General features: G+C 51.5%; 1 protein-coding gene across 19 annotated transcripts in view; it reads left to right on the plus strand.

The window, feature by feature from the left end:
* The window catches only part of ATXN7L1 (ataxin 7 like 1), a 232,869-nt gene that overhangs the window by 182,164 nt on the left and 34,214 nt on the right, over positions 1 to 16,491 (plus strand). The gene's annotated exons all lie outside the window — the stretch shown is intronic.

Consider the following 16,491-nt stretch of genomic DNA (forward strand, 5'->3'; position numbering starts at 1 on the left):
AAATCCTAAGAGAATGTCACCCCTTTGATGGGGTGGGAGAGGGCTAGTTTCAGGTGACCGTGGAGAATCAGAGGCTTTGGGTTCATGTTTTTATCTCAGTCTTTACCCGCAAGTCAAGAAGGGGTTGCCTGTGGAGTGGACGGATAGGAAACCAAACTTGAAAAGGAGGACAGGAGGCAGAGGGGAATGTCTTCAAATGCAGACAGCCCCAACGTGGGACAACACTTAAGGGCTGGCTTCTGACAGAGCCTCTAGCCTTCTCGTTCAGGCATCGTGAAGGCAGACAAGGGATAAGTGTGGAGCCTGCCTAATTTATATATTTAAAGAGAAAAAGTGTTCTGTTAATTAATGATAGTTAATTACACTTAAGTTCATACCTAGTAAAGCTGTGGACTAAAATCATCCATCAATTAGTTTGTCACTGCTCACTGGAAATTATGATGACTTTGTAAAGAGCTAATTATGCCAGATCAATTAGAGAGCCTCTTGTGATAGAGTGGAAAGGTTTAGACACAGCTGTCAAGGAGGGGAGTTACCTGTCATGCAGGTGGTCCTCGTGGGCAAGCTTTGTTCTCTAGGCTTGTTAGCATCCTGGGACCATCCTGTAGGAGGGTGTAGCTGGCTAGGGGAGATCCAGCCTGAGAGTGACGGTGGGTGGCCTCTGGAGCTGCTGGCTCAGACCGAGAGGCGCCGTCGTATCAGTGGCCTCGGAGAGTGCCTGCACGCTTCTTTGCCGAGGCAGCCTCGGGTGTCCCGCTGTAAGCACGCGCTCCGGCATCATGGCCCATGTATGGATCTCAGCTGGGTGACTCTGGGCAAGTTGCTCGATCCAGTGTGCCTCAGTTTTCCTCACCTGTAAAATGGGGCTAGTGGGAGTTCTAGCCTGTGGAGTTGTCGTGAGGGTCCAGTGAGCTAATCTTTATAAAGGCAGCGAGCGTAGTGTCTGGGGCAGAGCTCGCATTCGGTAAATATGTGATGACAGTGGTACCATCGTCACTGTCATGTGAGCCCAAGGACAGAGCTGCTCTAACTGGTTGAGAAGTCAAATCTCTCTGCAGAGCTAGAGAAATGGAGTTGAAAATGGAAAAGGATAAGTCATTTCTTCAGAGTCCAGAGTACTGAGAGACCAGAGGAGGAGAGCTGGACAAGGGGCTCGTGAGGAATGAGCCAGAAGGAGAATCGGGTCATGAAGGATCATAACATGAACACAACGAATGATAGATGATAGATGTGGTCCCAGCAGCGTGAGACATGCTCCAAGACGTCTCGAGGAAGGCCAGCCCCCAGGGAGACCCCTGGGTTAGATCAGCCGCCAGGCTCCGTTCAGACCAATGCCATGCGCACTCGTGAAGACCGTTGTGGGCCGGGCCCTTCAGCCAGCGCAGGGTGGTTCTGAAAGAGTCTGAGAACATGAGCCAGGGCCCAAAGAAGAGCAGCCGGAAGGATTGCATGGAGGGAAATCCTTCTTATGAAAAAAAGAGGCTCCAGAAACTAGAGCGCTTGCCTTGTGTGAAGAGCAGAAAGCCAGCCGGCGATTGCCCACCCCCAAGGAGGCAGATCTGAAGACCGACGAGGGGTGCACCGCGAGGGAGGCTCAGCTCTCACTGTAGCTGCCTCCCCCTTTCTCCCCACCCGCCAGCCCGGCTACTGGCCCCTACCCTGCATTGCCAGGATGTGTCGGGAAAGCTGGGGAGACTTTTCCTGGAGACTGGGAGGGCTCCACCTTGGCTCTGTCAGCCTTCCCCAGAGAGCAGTGAGAGCCAGCACTGAGCTGGGGGCAAGAGAAGTCTGGGCTCAGCTGCGAACTTTCTGTGTGACCTTCAACAAGTCACTTCACTTCTCTGAGTCTCATTTTCAAGCCTGAATAGTTTGTGATTCTAAGTCACAGTCATCTCAAAAATTCTCAAAGGTTCCTCATTGCCTACTGGATTAAGAGCTAGGCCCTCAGCCCAACATAAGAGACCCTCTGCAAACTGGCTCCAAACCCCCTAATCCAGTGCAGTACCATCCCATTACCCCAGCTTCCCCACTGTGTCTTCCTCTGGTACCTTTGTCTAGAACATCCATCCGTCTTTACTCAATTTAACATTTAATAAGCACCTACAATAATACTATGTGCCAATTCTGTAACAAGGCCTGGGGATACATAGGGCCTGATGTCGTCTATGGCATCTTCGTGCAAGATAGGAAAAGGCCTGGAAACAGCCCTGTCCCAGAGTGCAGTGTTCGCTAATGGTCTTTGTCCCCTACTCACTTCCTCAGGCAGACATCCTGGTGCAGTGCATAACCCATACAACTGTACACTACAGCCTTGGGGATGCAAAATTAAATAAGAAACAGACTCTTGGGGCGCCTGGGTGGCTCAGTCGGTTAAGATCTCCCTTTGGCTCAGGTCATGATCTTAGTGGGGAATCTGCATCTCCCTCTCCCTCTGCACCTCCCTCCACCCCAGCTTGTGCGCTCTTGCGTGCTTTCTCTGTCTCTCTCTTTCTCTCGAATAAATAAGGTAAATAAATAAAAAGACACAGACTCTCTTAGGGAGTCTGTAATAAAAAGAGACATAAGCTAACACTGAGTACAATGTGTTAAGAACTAAGATATTGGTAGCACAAAAGATGGGCACCGAACCCAGCCTGAGGACTCAGGAAAGGTTTTTCAGAAGGGGTCACCCTTGAGCTAAATTTGAAGGATAAGTAGGAATAATCTGGAGAAAGAAAACTGGATTCGAATGGTGAATGTTATGTTGTATATATTTTACCACAAGGTGGGTTTTTTTTTTAAACTTTTTTTTAAGAAAGTGGGAAGAGGGGGGCGCCTGGGTGGCGCAGTCGTTAAGCGTCTGCCTTCCGCTCAGGGCGTGATCCCGGCGTTCCGGGATCGAGTCCCACATCAGGCTCCTCCACTGGGAGCCTGCTTCTTCCTCTCCCACCCCCTGCTTGTGTTCCCTCTCTCCGCTGGCTGTCTCTGTCACATAAATAAATAAAATCTTTAAAAAAAAAAAAAAAAAGAAAGTGGGAAGAGGGTCCCAGGCAAAGGGAACAGAATGCACAGACCTATGTGCACGTGGGGAGAGGTGGCGGGTGAAACTGCGCCGTATTATGAAGTTCTGCTCAATGTGCTAAATTCAGGGACTTGGACTTCATCCTGAAGCTTCCAGGGGCACCTGGGCGGCTCAGGCGGTTAAGCATCTGACTTGATTTCAGCTCAGATCATGATCTCAGGGTCGTGAGATCCAGCCCCGCGTCAGGCTCTGTGCTGGGCGTGGAGCCTGCTTAAGATTCTCCCTCCCTCTGCCCCCCCCAGCAGCTTTCGGTGGTGGTGGAGCCCCTGCCAGCCATACAAAGGATGGCTTGAGGGGCCACTGGGAAAGCAGCAAGAACAGTGAGGGTGCTCTTGCATGACCCAGGTGAGGTGCTGTGACATCCCACACACAGGCAGCCGTCGTGGGCATGTGCAGAAGGGGCCAGGCCAGAGAAGTATTAGGCAGGAAACCCCCACAGGACCTCAGTGTTGCTTGTCGCGGGGCTTGGAGTACAAGAGAAGACCAGGATGCCACTGACCTCCCAGGCCTGGGCACCTGGGTGGCTGGTCCTGCCGCTTTCTCAAGAGGAGAATAGGAAGGGCCAGAGTTTAGGGTGCGAAGGAGAGGATGGATTCAGCTGGGGAGTCCGTGCAGTGTGAAGTGCAGACACCCGGAGATGGTGCAGGTTCCGGTCCAGACCGCCGCAATAAAGCGAATAGCACAGTAAAGCAAGTCACACAAATTTTGGGGTTTCCCGATGCATATAAAAATTTTATGTGTACACTAGACTGTAGCCTGTTAAGTGTGCAATAGCATTGTGTCTTTAAAAAACAGTGTATACACCTTAATTTTAAATACTTTATTGCCGTGAGAAGTGCTCACCATTATCTGAGCTTTCGGTGAGTCATGTCTTTTTGCTGGTGGACGGTCTTGCCTCGACGTGGGTGGGTGCTGACAGATCGGGGTGGCGGTTGCTGGAGATTGGGGTGGCCATAGCAAGTTGTTAAAGTAAGACAACAATGAAATTTGCCACGTTGGTTGGCTCTTCCTTTCAAGAAGGATTTCTCTGTAGCATGTGATGCTGTTCCATAGCATTTTATCCACAGTCGACAGAACTCCTTTCGACCTCGGAGACCATCCTCTCAAGCCTGCCACTGCTTTATCCACTAGGTTTCTGCCGTATTCGCAGTCCTTTGCTGTCATTTCCAGTCTTCACAGCATCTTCTCCCGGAGTAAATTCCATCCCAGGAAACCGCTCTCTCTGCTCCTCCATCAGGAGTGACTCCTCATCCGTTCGAGTGCTAGCATGAGGTGGGAACATTCAGCCACGTCTTTGGGCTCCACTTCTCATCCTGGTTCTCTGGCTGTTTCCACCCCGCAGTGACTTCCTCCCCTGAAGCCTCGAACCCCTCTTCATGGCATCTAGAGTGGTGAATCCTTCCCAGATGGTTTTCGGTTCACTTTGCCCAGCTCCGTCAGAAGAACTACTGTCTACGGCAGCTATGGCCTATGAAAGCCTTACTATTTCTCCCATAGTAAGATCTGAAAATCAACATGACTGCCTGATCCCTGGGCTGCAGGACTGGACACTGTGTTAGGAGACATGAGAACAACATGAATCTCGTTGTCCATCTCCATCAGAGCTTCTGGGTGACCAGGTTCATTGTCAGTGAGCGTCATATGTTGAAAGGAACCTTTTTTTCCTGAGCAGTAGGTCTCAATGACGGGCTGAAAGTATTCCGTAGACCATGCTGTACACAGGTGGTGTCATGCAAGCTCCGGTGTCTGTTTAGAGAGCACAGGCAGAGGAGATGTAGTGCAATTCTCAAGGCCCCAGGATTTTTGGAATCGTGAATGAGCGTTAGATAGAACCTGAAGGCACCGGCTGCCTGTCGGGAGGGTCGGCCTGTCCTTTGAAGCCTCAAAGCCAGACATTGACTTCTCTCTAGCTACGGAAGTCCCAGATGGCATCTTCCTCCAATAGAAGGCGGTTTCACCTACACTGAAACCCTGTCGTTTAGTGCAGCCACCTTCATGCATGATCTTAGCCTCTTCTGGAATCTTCTGGAGTAACTTGCTGCAGCTTCTGCACCAGTACCTTCTGCTTCACCTTGTACTTTTACGTTATAGAGACGGCTTCTTTCTCTAAACCTCATGAACCAACCTCAGCCAGCTTCAGACTTTTCCTTTATAGCTTCCTCACTTTTCTCAGCCTTCACAGAGTTGAGGAGAGTTAGGGCCTCGCTCTGGACCAGGCTTTGGCTGAAGGGAGTGTTGTGGCTGGTTTGATCTTCTGTCCGGACCGCTAAAACATTCTCCGTATCAGCGATAAGGCTGTTTTGCTCTTATCATTCATGCGTTCGCTGGAGTAGCACTTTTAATTTCCTTCAATAATTTTTCCTTTGCATTCACAACCTTGCTAACTGGTGCAAGAGGCCAAGCTTTTGGCCTCTCTCAGCTTTCAACGTGCCTTCCTCTCTACACTTAAGCATTTCTAGCTTTCGGTTTAAAGTGAGAGACGAGTGACTCTTTTTTTTTCCGTTGAACACTCACAGGCTATTGTTGGGTTATTCACTGGGCTGATTTCAAGATTGTTGTGTCTCAGGGAATGGGGGGGGGCGAAGAGAGGGGGAGAGAGCCAGAGAATGGCTGGTCGGTGGAGCCGTCAAAATACATTTGTTGATCAACTGCATTTGTGGTCTTAAAACATCCCAAACCAGGATTACAATAGTAACGCCAAAGATCACCGATCACGAGTATAATAATAATGAAAAGTTTGAAATATTGCAAGAATTACCAAAATGTGACACTGAGACACAAAGTAAAAGATGCTGTTGGAAAAATGGCACCGAAAGACTTGTTCAGTGCGGTGTATGGGAAGTGTGACAGAGCGAAATGCAGTAAAACGCCTGCATGGAGATGTTCGGTTGGTGGCATCAGATGTGTGGACCCAGAGGTCAGGAGAGAGGCATGGGCTGGGAATGTAGCTTTGAGAGTCATCAGTGTAGACACAGGCATTGAGACTGGAGGTACAGATGGCTCCTCAGGGAAGACACGTGGCTTGAGAGGAGCAGGGGCCAAGGGCAGGGCCAAGGACTCGAGTGGGGGGCCCGGGGGAAGAGGGGTCTGAGGAGGCAGGGACTGCTTAGCCGAGATTCTTCCCACAGCATCCTGGCCCTTCTTTCCTGGTCCACATCCTCACTGCCTCTCCCACTGGCCCCCTTCTTCTTGAACCCTGCCCCTCACCCACTTCCTCCCCATCAGGCCCCCAGTACGCTCTCATCTCCTTTCAGTTCCCACAACACTTCATTTCTGCCTCCCCTGGGACTCTATCCATGGTCTGCCCCAGGTTAGACCTCCTGTCACTCCTTCAGCTTGGTAGGAAATGCAGGGCCTCACACTCAGCAAACATGGTCCCCTTGTCGGTAAATATTTGTTGAATCGAATGAAATTGATCTGACCATTGAAAGGGTTTGTCAGATTTCTATTCTTGGAGACAGTTAACCTTTTATCTACAACTGTTTGGACTGGCACTTTCCAATGGAAATATGATGTGCGACACACGTGGAATGGTACATTTTCTAGTAGCCACGCTGGAAAAAGCAAAAAGGTCACAATTTTTCGTAATGTATTTTATTTAACCTAAGGTAGCCACAATCTTATAATTTCAGCATATAATCAGTGAGATCATTTTCATTTTTTTTTCCTGCCAAGTCTTTGAAATCCTGTTATACACTTACAGCGCGTGTCAATTTGGACACTACATTTTCATCAGAAACACTTAATCCTATATTTAGATTTCGTAAACAACTAGAGATTATAAAATGTATTCGCATACTCAGGTTGTTCCAAACACACTTCGCATTTTCTAATAACCAAATCAAGTTCCTCAAATTCGATCAAATTTAAAATTCAGTTCCTCAGCCACTTTTTAAAGTGCTCAATAGTGGGGCACCCGGGTGGCTCAGTCGGTTAAGTATCTGTCTTCAGTTCAGGTCATGATCCCAGGGTCCTGGGATCGAGTCCCGCATCGGGCTTCTCGCTCAGTGGGGAGCCTGCTTCTCCCTTTGCCCCTCCCCCTGCTTGTGTGCTCTCTCTCTGACAAATAAATAAATAAAATCTTTAAAAAGAAAAAAACATGCTCAATAGCCATAAATGGCTAGTGACTGCTATACACAGCACGGATCTGAACATCTAGGCCAGGTCACCCTGGGTGGGGCCCTCGGGTTCTTTGATTCACAGGTGCGTGAATGTGGCTCCTGGCATCTCTGTGATGTTATGCTCCCCACAGGAGCTGACAGATTCCAGGATGGAAGGCACGTTTGCTCTGCTCCCGGGTTACCCTGTTGCTGCTGGGTGTGAGGTAGGATCGGGCCTGGTGGACCCAGGCAGGAGCTCTGTAGCAGCCCCTAAAGGTCAGGAACGCATAAGGCTTGTGTGCAGGTGCTGGACCGTGGCCTTTAGAATAGACTTAATAGCAGGTCAGGGGCGTCCTTTTCCAAGTAGCTCAAATTCCCATGTACGGCAGTAAACAACAGCACTCCTGAGTTCAGGCTGACCTCCTGGCATGTCACGCAAGGTTAAATGGTCTGCTGGTGTGTTGTTTTCTCCCTTCTGTGGCTGGGGTGGTTAAAAAATAGCTTTGCATTAGAAGAAAGGGAGAAACAGAGAGGGCGTCCCTGCACCACCAGATTTGTCCCCTGCAGATCTGCCGGCAGCACTCACAGCCCCCCCTCCACCCCCCACCCCGTTTAGCACTTACCAGATAATACCCTAACCATCATCTTGCTGTATAGATGTCCATGGAGCCCATAAAAGCCAAGGGACGGTGGCAAGATGATTCTGTCCCCATGTGCAAGTCGAGAGGGAATTACGGCTCTTTGGCCCTTCTGAGCTAAAATGAACATTTCAGCTTTTACTTGTGAGCTTCCTGCTCAGCCAGGGGACTAGCCCCACATAGGGACTGGGTCGGCCCGTCTGACTTTCCCATCTGCTGTCCCTTTGGCCGCCCTGGTCCAGGATGGGAGCCACAGGGACACTCAAACCTGCAAACCCGTTGATGTGGGCGGGAGCAGGGGGGGGGCTTTCCTCCTTGCATGGCTTGTTGCCTTCTCTTTGGGCCTTATCAGCCCACACGTGTGTGCTGAATGCTAAATATGCTCAGCTATTAAAAATGCAGGAGATGAGCCTGCTACTCCAGAAGGAAAATGAGCCAGAGCAAAAGAAAAATCAGCAGGCTCCCGGCCTCCTGTGTGTGCCCGACAGTGAGGTGGGGGGTGGAGTCCCTCCCCTCCCTTAGGCAAGGCTCTTCAGGATGCCTAGAATGGGAGCTGTGTCGTCCTGGAGTGGTGGGGGCTCGGGGGTTCGGGGGTACCCATGCCCGGGAAGCCTTTCCCAGCACTGTATGGAGAGAGGAGGGATAGCTGAGAGGCCCTGGCCCAGCCCCTTGGGAGAAGTGAGGCTGGCTTATCGGGTCCTGCCTGGTGTTGGCATGAAGTGGGGGCAAGACTACGGCTTGTTAGTAATGGCTCCTGGAGGATGTAGGGAGTCGTCTCGGGGCTCCCACTCAGGCTGGGAAATACCAAAGATCCGAATGAATGAATGATGCGTGAATGAATGAAGAAGTCTGTGCAATAGAACTGCTCCTTCCCCCTCCTCAAGAGATTTTTCTGATGCTAGAGGAAACGACAGGTATAAATAGCCTACCTTTCGAGTTCTTGATGAGAAATCAGAGTGCCAATTCCCATCATGGAATTATTGTCCCTGTCCCAATTATAAGAGCAAGGAAGGGAGAACTGTGGTTCCTGGATGATAAAAAGGAAAAACCCTTTGTGCTCTGGCAAGAAGGGGAAGGTTTGGTGCTTCCCATCCCACAGGCTCCATCTATGTTTGTGCCCATGTCCCAGCACACACTTGACGGAGTCAGAAGGGAGCTGAGGAGTCATCGGTATGGCATTGCACAGCAGTCCCTCCCTGGATCCCACAACCAAATCCAGACCCTCACATGAGAGATTGGGGGGGTGGGAAGGGAGGAGGAGTGGGGCAGAAGGTGGGAGAGGAAAGGCAGGTGGAGAAAAGTAAGTAGGTGGAGGTTACTGGGATGGGCCCCAGAGGGAAGGATTGGAAAGGGTAACTGGCGAGAGATTGGGAGGGACAGGCCCAAATATGCAAGCATCCAGGGGGGAACGGTGTCCCTTCCCGACAGGGAGTCATAGGAACTGAAACATCTCAAGAGCTGCAAGCTCACTGGGTTTCCAGACGATCAAGATAAGGACAATGGACAGCTCCTTGTGTATAAACTGGGCTGACCTTGTCAAGTCTCAGAAGTGCTCAGAAGTAGGGACCAGAGTCTGGGGAAGGAAACCAGAGGCTTGGACAGCCAGGGAAGGGGGAAGGTGGCGTGCCGGAGAAAGGGAGTAGGAGCCGCAAAGATGCGTAGCCACTGTGTCCTCTGTGTTTATGCTGCACATTGTACTTTTGAGATGCTTCTGTAGCCCCAACCCCTTTTAAGCCTCACATCTACTCGGTGATGAAGCAGGCCCACATTGATGAAGCGAATGGCCTGAGATTACAGGTGCGCGATGGCCGAGCGGGATCCCTACCACCGGGCTTCTCACTGCCAGTGCCAAGATCAAGTGCTCCGTCCGTAGAGCTGCCCGAGGTCAAGCCCCATTGCTGCCCTTCTCTTTGCTGAATGAATGCTGTGGGGCAAGCTTTCTAAGCCCCAGGTTCCTTACCTATCACGTGGGGCTGAGGGTGAGGCGCGACGTTCCGTGTAAGCGTGTAGCCTACTGGCCAGCATGTGGCAGGTGCTCAGTGTGTGAGTGTCAAGGGACAATGAGGAGTAAGGGACCAGGTGGATGGTTGACAAGCTGCCCCCAGTCTTCGTCATCGTGTTGGCACCATGGAGAGAGAGCCGCAGGCTGGTCCTTACCTAAACCATGTGTTCTGGTGGAGCACTGGTTTGGTTTTCATCATGACTTAACCTTTACTGAGAACCGTCATGCATTCATCGACCATTTCTTGAGCCCTTCCTAAGTGCCCAGTAATGCATATGTCCCTGGGGTGACTTTAGAGCGATGGTTACACTTGGTCAAGAACCTTGTCCTCAGGTGGCAGCTCGTTTTCTCGTCAGGCCACATAAACACAGAACTGAGACCTTGCAGTTTGACATGATGAATGTGGTACAAACACATAGGAAAGAACAGCCAGCGCTTCAAGAGAAGAGGACATTTCATCCTGATCTGGGAAGATGGGGAGTGTTCACCCAGAGAAGGGAGGAGGGCACCCCTGAAGAAGGAGCCACCCAGCCCACGTAGAGGCCTGGAGCCAGGCCGCGCACGCCGGGTGTTCGAGGAGCGGTGAAAGCCCCAGGAGGTTGTGGGGAAGGTTCCCCAGGGTAGGAGCTGTGGTGGGCTGGGCTGGGCCATGAGGTTGGAGTGGGGAGTGGAGTGGGCCGTGGGGAGCCTGCCGAGTGTTCCAGCAGCGGGGCAGCAGGGTAAGATGTGTCTGGTGGCCGAGTGGGGGCGCGGTAGAGCCAAGGGGCTAGGACGGCAAGGACGCAGGCTCAGGTAGACTCCTGAGTGACTGAATGTTGGGGAAGAGCCAAGGTCTCTAACTGGATGGTGATGTTGTTCATGTATAGTTTTTTTAAAAAGACAAAGCGTATTTAATTTGGGACAAAGAATTTCCTGAGTCTGCTGTCGGTCCATGTGGAGACTCTAACTCTTGAGGGTTTAAACAAAGTGTGCTCAGTGTTCTGGATGGAGGCGGGTGGGGTGTGGGGCAGGCAGCCTGGTATTGGATTCGGGGATGGAGAAGGAAAGAGCAGGGCGAATGACAGCCTTTTGTGAAGGAAGACGCTCCCTGGGGCTCTTCGTCTCTGAAGGAAGCTGAGGAGCAGCGGCTGGGGAGCAGAGGCTGGGGCCCCCACAGGTGGCCCGGGATGCTAGGCTGAGCACCTGAGCTCGGGGCTCGGCTCCGGGCCTCCCCCGGCAGGGGCACGGAGGCTGTTCTGTGAGGAGTCCTCTTCCCTCCCCCGGGTCGGCGTTGGCTCCTGGGCTTGAGAGAGACCGTAAATGTCTTGGCTTGGTGGCGCTTGCAGCTCCAGTCACGGGAGCCTCTGACCTCTGGTGGCTGCAGAGGGAAGTGCTATCCACTTGCCGCTCCGGAGCCGGAGCTGAGCCGATCCTGGGCCCGGGGCTCCTGGGGCTCTGTTCCGCTCTGCACCGGCGCTCTCTGCAGAATCTACTTGTTCCCTGGCCCCTGCCCTCTCACATCCTGCCCTCAAAAGCTGTGATACCCTTTATGCATTGATGTGACTTTCGCTGAGTATTCATTTTAGGGGCCATTGGTTTGGCCTAGGGTTTGAGTCAAACCCCTCTTGGATGCACTGCCCAAGGCTGCAGCACTGCAGGCAAGCTAGTCCAATGTGCACTCCAGAGGCAGCCTGTCCAGCATGCCGTACTACTGTGCCAGGACTGTTTTTCCTTCTCTGTCTTCCTCTCTCTAGCTTGTTGATTTTCCCCACAATCTTAGGGCATTTTGACTCCCCAGGAACGTCATTTAGTGCCTGTTGATCTCCCAGCGGGCTTGGAGACCACCTCCTGAGCTCCCTGCCTTGGGAAGCCCTGATTAACAAACGTGCTGGAGAGACTAGCAGAGGCTGGTACTGGGCCTCCTGCTTCCAGGAAATCTGGAGCAGCTTAGAAGGGGGTGGGTGCAGTTATTCTTCCAGAAGACACCATAGAGTCAGAAGGACCCCCATTGCCTAACATACTTTGGGGTTGCAGGACAACATGTTCGCGTTAAGGAGGAGGCTGGAGTTCCTGCCTGCTCTTCCTCCAGAATGTGTTCTCCAGGTGGGAGCTCGAACCACTAGTCCAGGCTTGGGCAGTGCATAGACGACCAGAGATTGAGAAGCAGGGAGGGGAAGACTTCCTCCCTAGTTCTGTTTTTCCTTTTCACTGCACCCCCCAGAAGTGGCCCTCCACTCTGGGTGAGTATGGAAGGCCACCAGCTCCCACATTCTCCTGCCCCTGCTCGTGTACCCCTCCCACCACGGTGGGACCAGAAGGGCAAAGGGGATATATATTTCTGGTGAGTTGCACCCCAGATGTATACCCCAGAAGAATCAGGGTCAGTAGGGAGAGGGGACAGCGGGATCATCTCTCCCCTTTTTGTTTTCGCTCCAACTTATTGAAAGCCAACCGTGTGCCCAGCATTCTGCTAAGCACTTCCTGTGCATCATCTCATGTCATCCCTTCAGATCTCCATCATGATCTTCATTTTACTGATAGGGAAACTGAGGCCCAGAGTGGTGAAGTCCTGAGCTAAGGTAGGCAGGGCAGCCCCTATACCTGAGTGGGTTTTGCCCTGCTGGAGGCTGTCCCACCGAGGAGGCAAGAAGAAGCTGAAACCAGCTCTCCTCCACTTCTTCTAATTCTAATTCAGCCTCCCTTCCTGTAATTCTCCCAAAAGTCCTTAGGGGCTCACAGAGGCCCCGAAACCGGGAAGTCAGATGGCCTTCCCACCCTAACGCAACCAGCTTTGGAAAAAGCAGGATTCAGATCTAGGTTCATCTGACTTGAAGCCTGCATCCCTAACCGTTATCCTCCACTCTCTTGCAGCACCCTCTAGAGCAGTGACGAGGCACAGACCTTAGATTAGGCCCTGCTTGTCCTCGCTGGTTTTATTTCACTTGCCTCTGGCCACTTTTCCAATTCATCAAAGTCGGCTTGGTCCTCTCTCCCCCGCTCCTAACAGGCTTAAGGGAAAGTCCCACATCATTCTTCACAGTGGCTAATCGCCTCTTCCCCCAGCTGATGGACGAGGTTATGGCCCATCATCCAAGCCCCTGATGAAGATGCTTACACCTTCCCGGCCGGTGAGGGCCCCTGTGAGCTCTGCTGGGTGCTGCTCGGGGCTGACACAGGACGCTGCTAGCTGCTCTTCTCTGCCGCTGCCGCCAGGGCCACTCACCCCCCACAGCTGTGTGGTCTGACCGCATTTCCCCAGGTTACTGAGGGTGGGTTCTATGGGAGTGAATCCAAAGCCGTGCAAAAGGCCAGGAGAGATTATACACAGTGCTTTCTCTCTGACCGCCAGACCTGACGCTCAGCCACCAAATAATATTAGATGAATCTGGCAGTTTTTTTATTGACTCTGCCCTGTGGCTGATTACCCTGTTTTCTGTTTGCTTAAGGTGTTTACAAATTGGCTTTCTGAAAGTTTTCCAAATCTTTTCCCAGATTAAATAAATTTTAAAAAAAACATTTATTCATTCATCAGGATGTATGTCGTACCTCTTCTCTGCATCGTCCCGTGGTGGGACTTTGTAGCTGTGTGAGGCCGATTTCTTAGCAATTGGCTGACTCAGCCTTCAAGAACATCCCAGGGATTTTCTCTACTTACAGAATTTAAATGTGATGTAAATAATATCCTGATAGCAGCCCCACAGAATGCACCCCAAAGAGCCAAATAGAATGCCTTCTCTGAGGGTCTTTTAAAGTAGAACAGATCCTCTTCTATTCAGGACGACTTAAATGCCGTCACTGCTTAGAAGGCAGGAGGCTGGGTGAGGTGCAGTAAATCGGGAGAGCCTCGAAATTCTGCCAGGCCAGTAGCAGAGGCACATGGGCCTTTGTCGAAAGAACGGGTGGGAAGAAACCAGACAGCTGAGCGCTCTCATGACACATAACCCGCAGCACAAATACCATATGTCTTCAGGCTCTTGCCTGACAAACCCATCCTCACCCTGCACGGCTAAGTGGAGTAGAGCTGGCACCGGTGTCTGTGGGCCTGAAGACTTTCTGAACCATTCTTTTAAGGCTTATCGGTTGACAGTGAAAGACTAAATCATGATCCCCAGGCACGGGGAGCGGGCCGGAGAGTGGCTGGCCCCGCGAGACACGGGTGGCCCTTGAAAGGGCGCTTGTACAAAGCTCCACTCTGCTCTTCTGCAGACGTCACTGGGCACGGAGAGGAATCCACCTGATGCCAGGAGAGCCATTTTTCTTAGAGCCTGAGCACCCTCCTTGGTCCGAAATGGTAAATTCAGACAGGCCCCCAGGAAGAGGACGTGGCAGCCAGACAGCACGAATGCAGCAAGGTAGACCTCTCCCCCACAGAGCAAGGAGGACGAGGGAGGACTGTTCTGGGCTCTGGGAGCCCTTCCCAGGACCAGAGACAGAGCTGGCAACTCCCAGAGTGTTCAACAAGCTGCAGCCCTGGGCTTCCCGAAAGAGTGCATCCCAAATGAACGAAACAGGCATTATGAAAGCCACGAGGGCCGAGCGTGGACTCCTCTTTCCCTTTCAGACACTGCTTCTCAGAGGAGGGCCGGTAGTGCCCATGGGCCTAACTGGGAGACTCCGGGGCGCACGTGCGTGCATCCTTGCCGACGGCAAGGGACAGAACCTGGGGGGCTTCAGCCAGCCTCGGGGCTCACTGCCAGGCTTGTGTATCACCTAAGCACACACAGTCATGAATCCGCGTAGTCATCGGGTGTTGCCAGCTCCCCACGCCGCCCAGCTCCCAACAGCACACGGAGGTGTCTGAGTTACTGGGATTCCACGCGGGGGAGATGCCCACACCGCGAAGGCAGGGGTCAGCATCTTCTGGCTTCTTTCCAGTGGAAAAAATTAAACCTGGTATTTGGGGTCTGCTGCCCAGGGCTGGGATGCCGTACTGGCCAGGGGTGATGGGAGGGGAAGTGGGCTCAATGAGAGGGGCGGCGATGGGAGAAAGCGGGAGGCAGTTGTGAGGCGATGGCTTCCAGACGGCCGCACTCCCACGCCCTGGAGTGTAGACACACGCGGGGATCTGTGTGCACAGGAAGCGGCGGCCGGGGCACTCTGCACCTTCCTGAGCTCTTAGCTGAGAAAAGTTGGAGTCTCTGGGATTGGTTTTCCAAGTTGTGTGGCACCATCTTCCGATCATGTCCCCCCTTGTTCATCAATTTAGGATCTGAGGGGTGTTGCCAACAGTGGTGAAGAAAAGAGACTGAATATTCCAGTGGACCAATGGCTGACATTTGTCCTGGGGAATGAGGTGGCAAGGGCCAACAGGAAGGCTTTTCACCTCTCTGTCTCTGATTCTCGTTTCTTCTGGGGATGGGTTTGACCCTTCCCGCCATCACTGAGCTGCCTGTTTCCCTGTCTTCTTTTAACTCCCAGCAGAAGTACCTTCTCAGCTCAGACCAGAGGCAGGTTACCTTAGAGGGGAAGCCTAAAAAGTATCCAGGTCAGGGGTGCCTGGCTGGCTCAGTCAGAAGGGCATGTGACTTTTGATCTCGGGGCTATGAGTTCGAGCCCCACATTGGATATAGAGATTATGTAAAAATAAAATCTTTAAAAAAAAGTATCCAAGTCAGTTCCCAGGTTCTCCTCCTTCATTTTACCTACAGCCATTCTCCATTTGTTATTGGACACCCTTAGAATTCTCACCCAAAACAACTGGAGTCTCCTATTCTCTTCCCACTGCCAAGATGGAGCCCACCCACCTGGCATCAGAGGCTTACTCAGTGGCTCAGCCCCTTACTACTCACCTGATCTTTGGAACTCTTTGAAACACTCTTGAACAGACTTTTTTTTCCCCTAACACCTCGCATTCTAATGCAAGAAAACTCAATCCAGAGAACTTCACACTGGCCTTCTCTTCTAGTTTCTGATAGGCTCCAATTCCACATCCTGCTTACAGACGTTGGGATTGAAGTCCAACTAGAGTTCTAGAAGCGTTGGCAGTACAGGGTATGAATGCACTTGTTATATAGTGGAGAAAATTCCAAATTAGGAGATCAGTCACAGATATTAGCTGGCCTGGCTCAAGCTCGGTTACTAACACACGGTTGGGAAGAAGCATCACCAAAGCGATGAGTCAACTGGCAGTGTTCCAAATGGCTGGGCCTAGTGTACCTGTGCTTTCATGGCTGTGTTAAGGAGCCCATTGGAGCTGGATGTTGACTTTAGGGGAGAATCACAGACTGTACTGTGAGCATCTGAGGACCATTTGGCTCAGTTTTAAAATTTATTTCAGTTCCTACAATTGCTCTGGATTATTCTCTCCCAACATTGTATCTTTGTCTGTTGAGCTCATGGTACTCAACATGTGCCCTGGCCATTTTTCACAGAAACTGGAGGCCTTCCCTTTTCTCATATCTGCTCATGGGACAAGAGCTAGATTTGAAACCCAACGGTCCTAATTTTCTTTCCTGATTTTACTGGGCTTCACGAAGAAGTATCCAGAGAAGGCCACTCAGGCACTGGAGAATCTTCCCACCTGGTAGTCCATCAACACTTGAAAGTTAACTTCTTTCTTTAAAAAAATAAAAATCAACAGATCGGAACAAAGGTGACAAAATCAACAAGAGCTTTTTAAGCAGGTTCTTATAATGTGTATTTTTTAAAGTTAGGATATTGATGTATAATTTAAGTTGCATGAATTTGAGGGGGGGGGTTGGATTGTATTTT

The sequence above is a fragment of the Ailuropoda melanoleuca genome, chromosome 1 (assembly GCF_002007445.2).
Source record: "Ailuropoda melanoleuca isolate Jingjing chromosome 1, ASM200744v2, whole genome shotgun sequence".
NCBI classification, from domain to species: domain Eukaryota; kingdom Metazoa; phylum Chordata; class Mammalia; order Carnivora; family Ursidae; genus Ailuropoda; species Ailuropoda melanoleuca.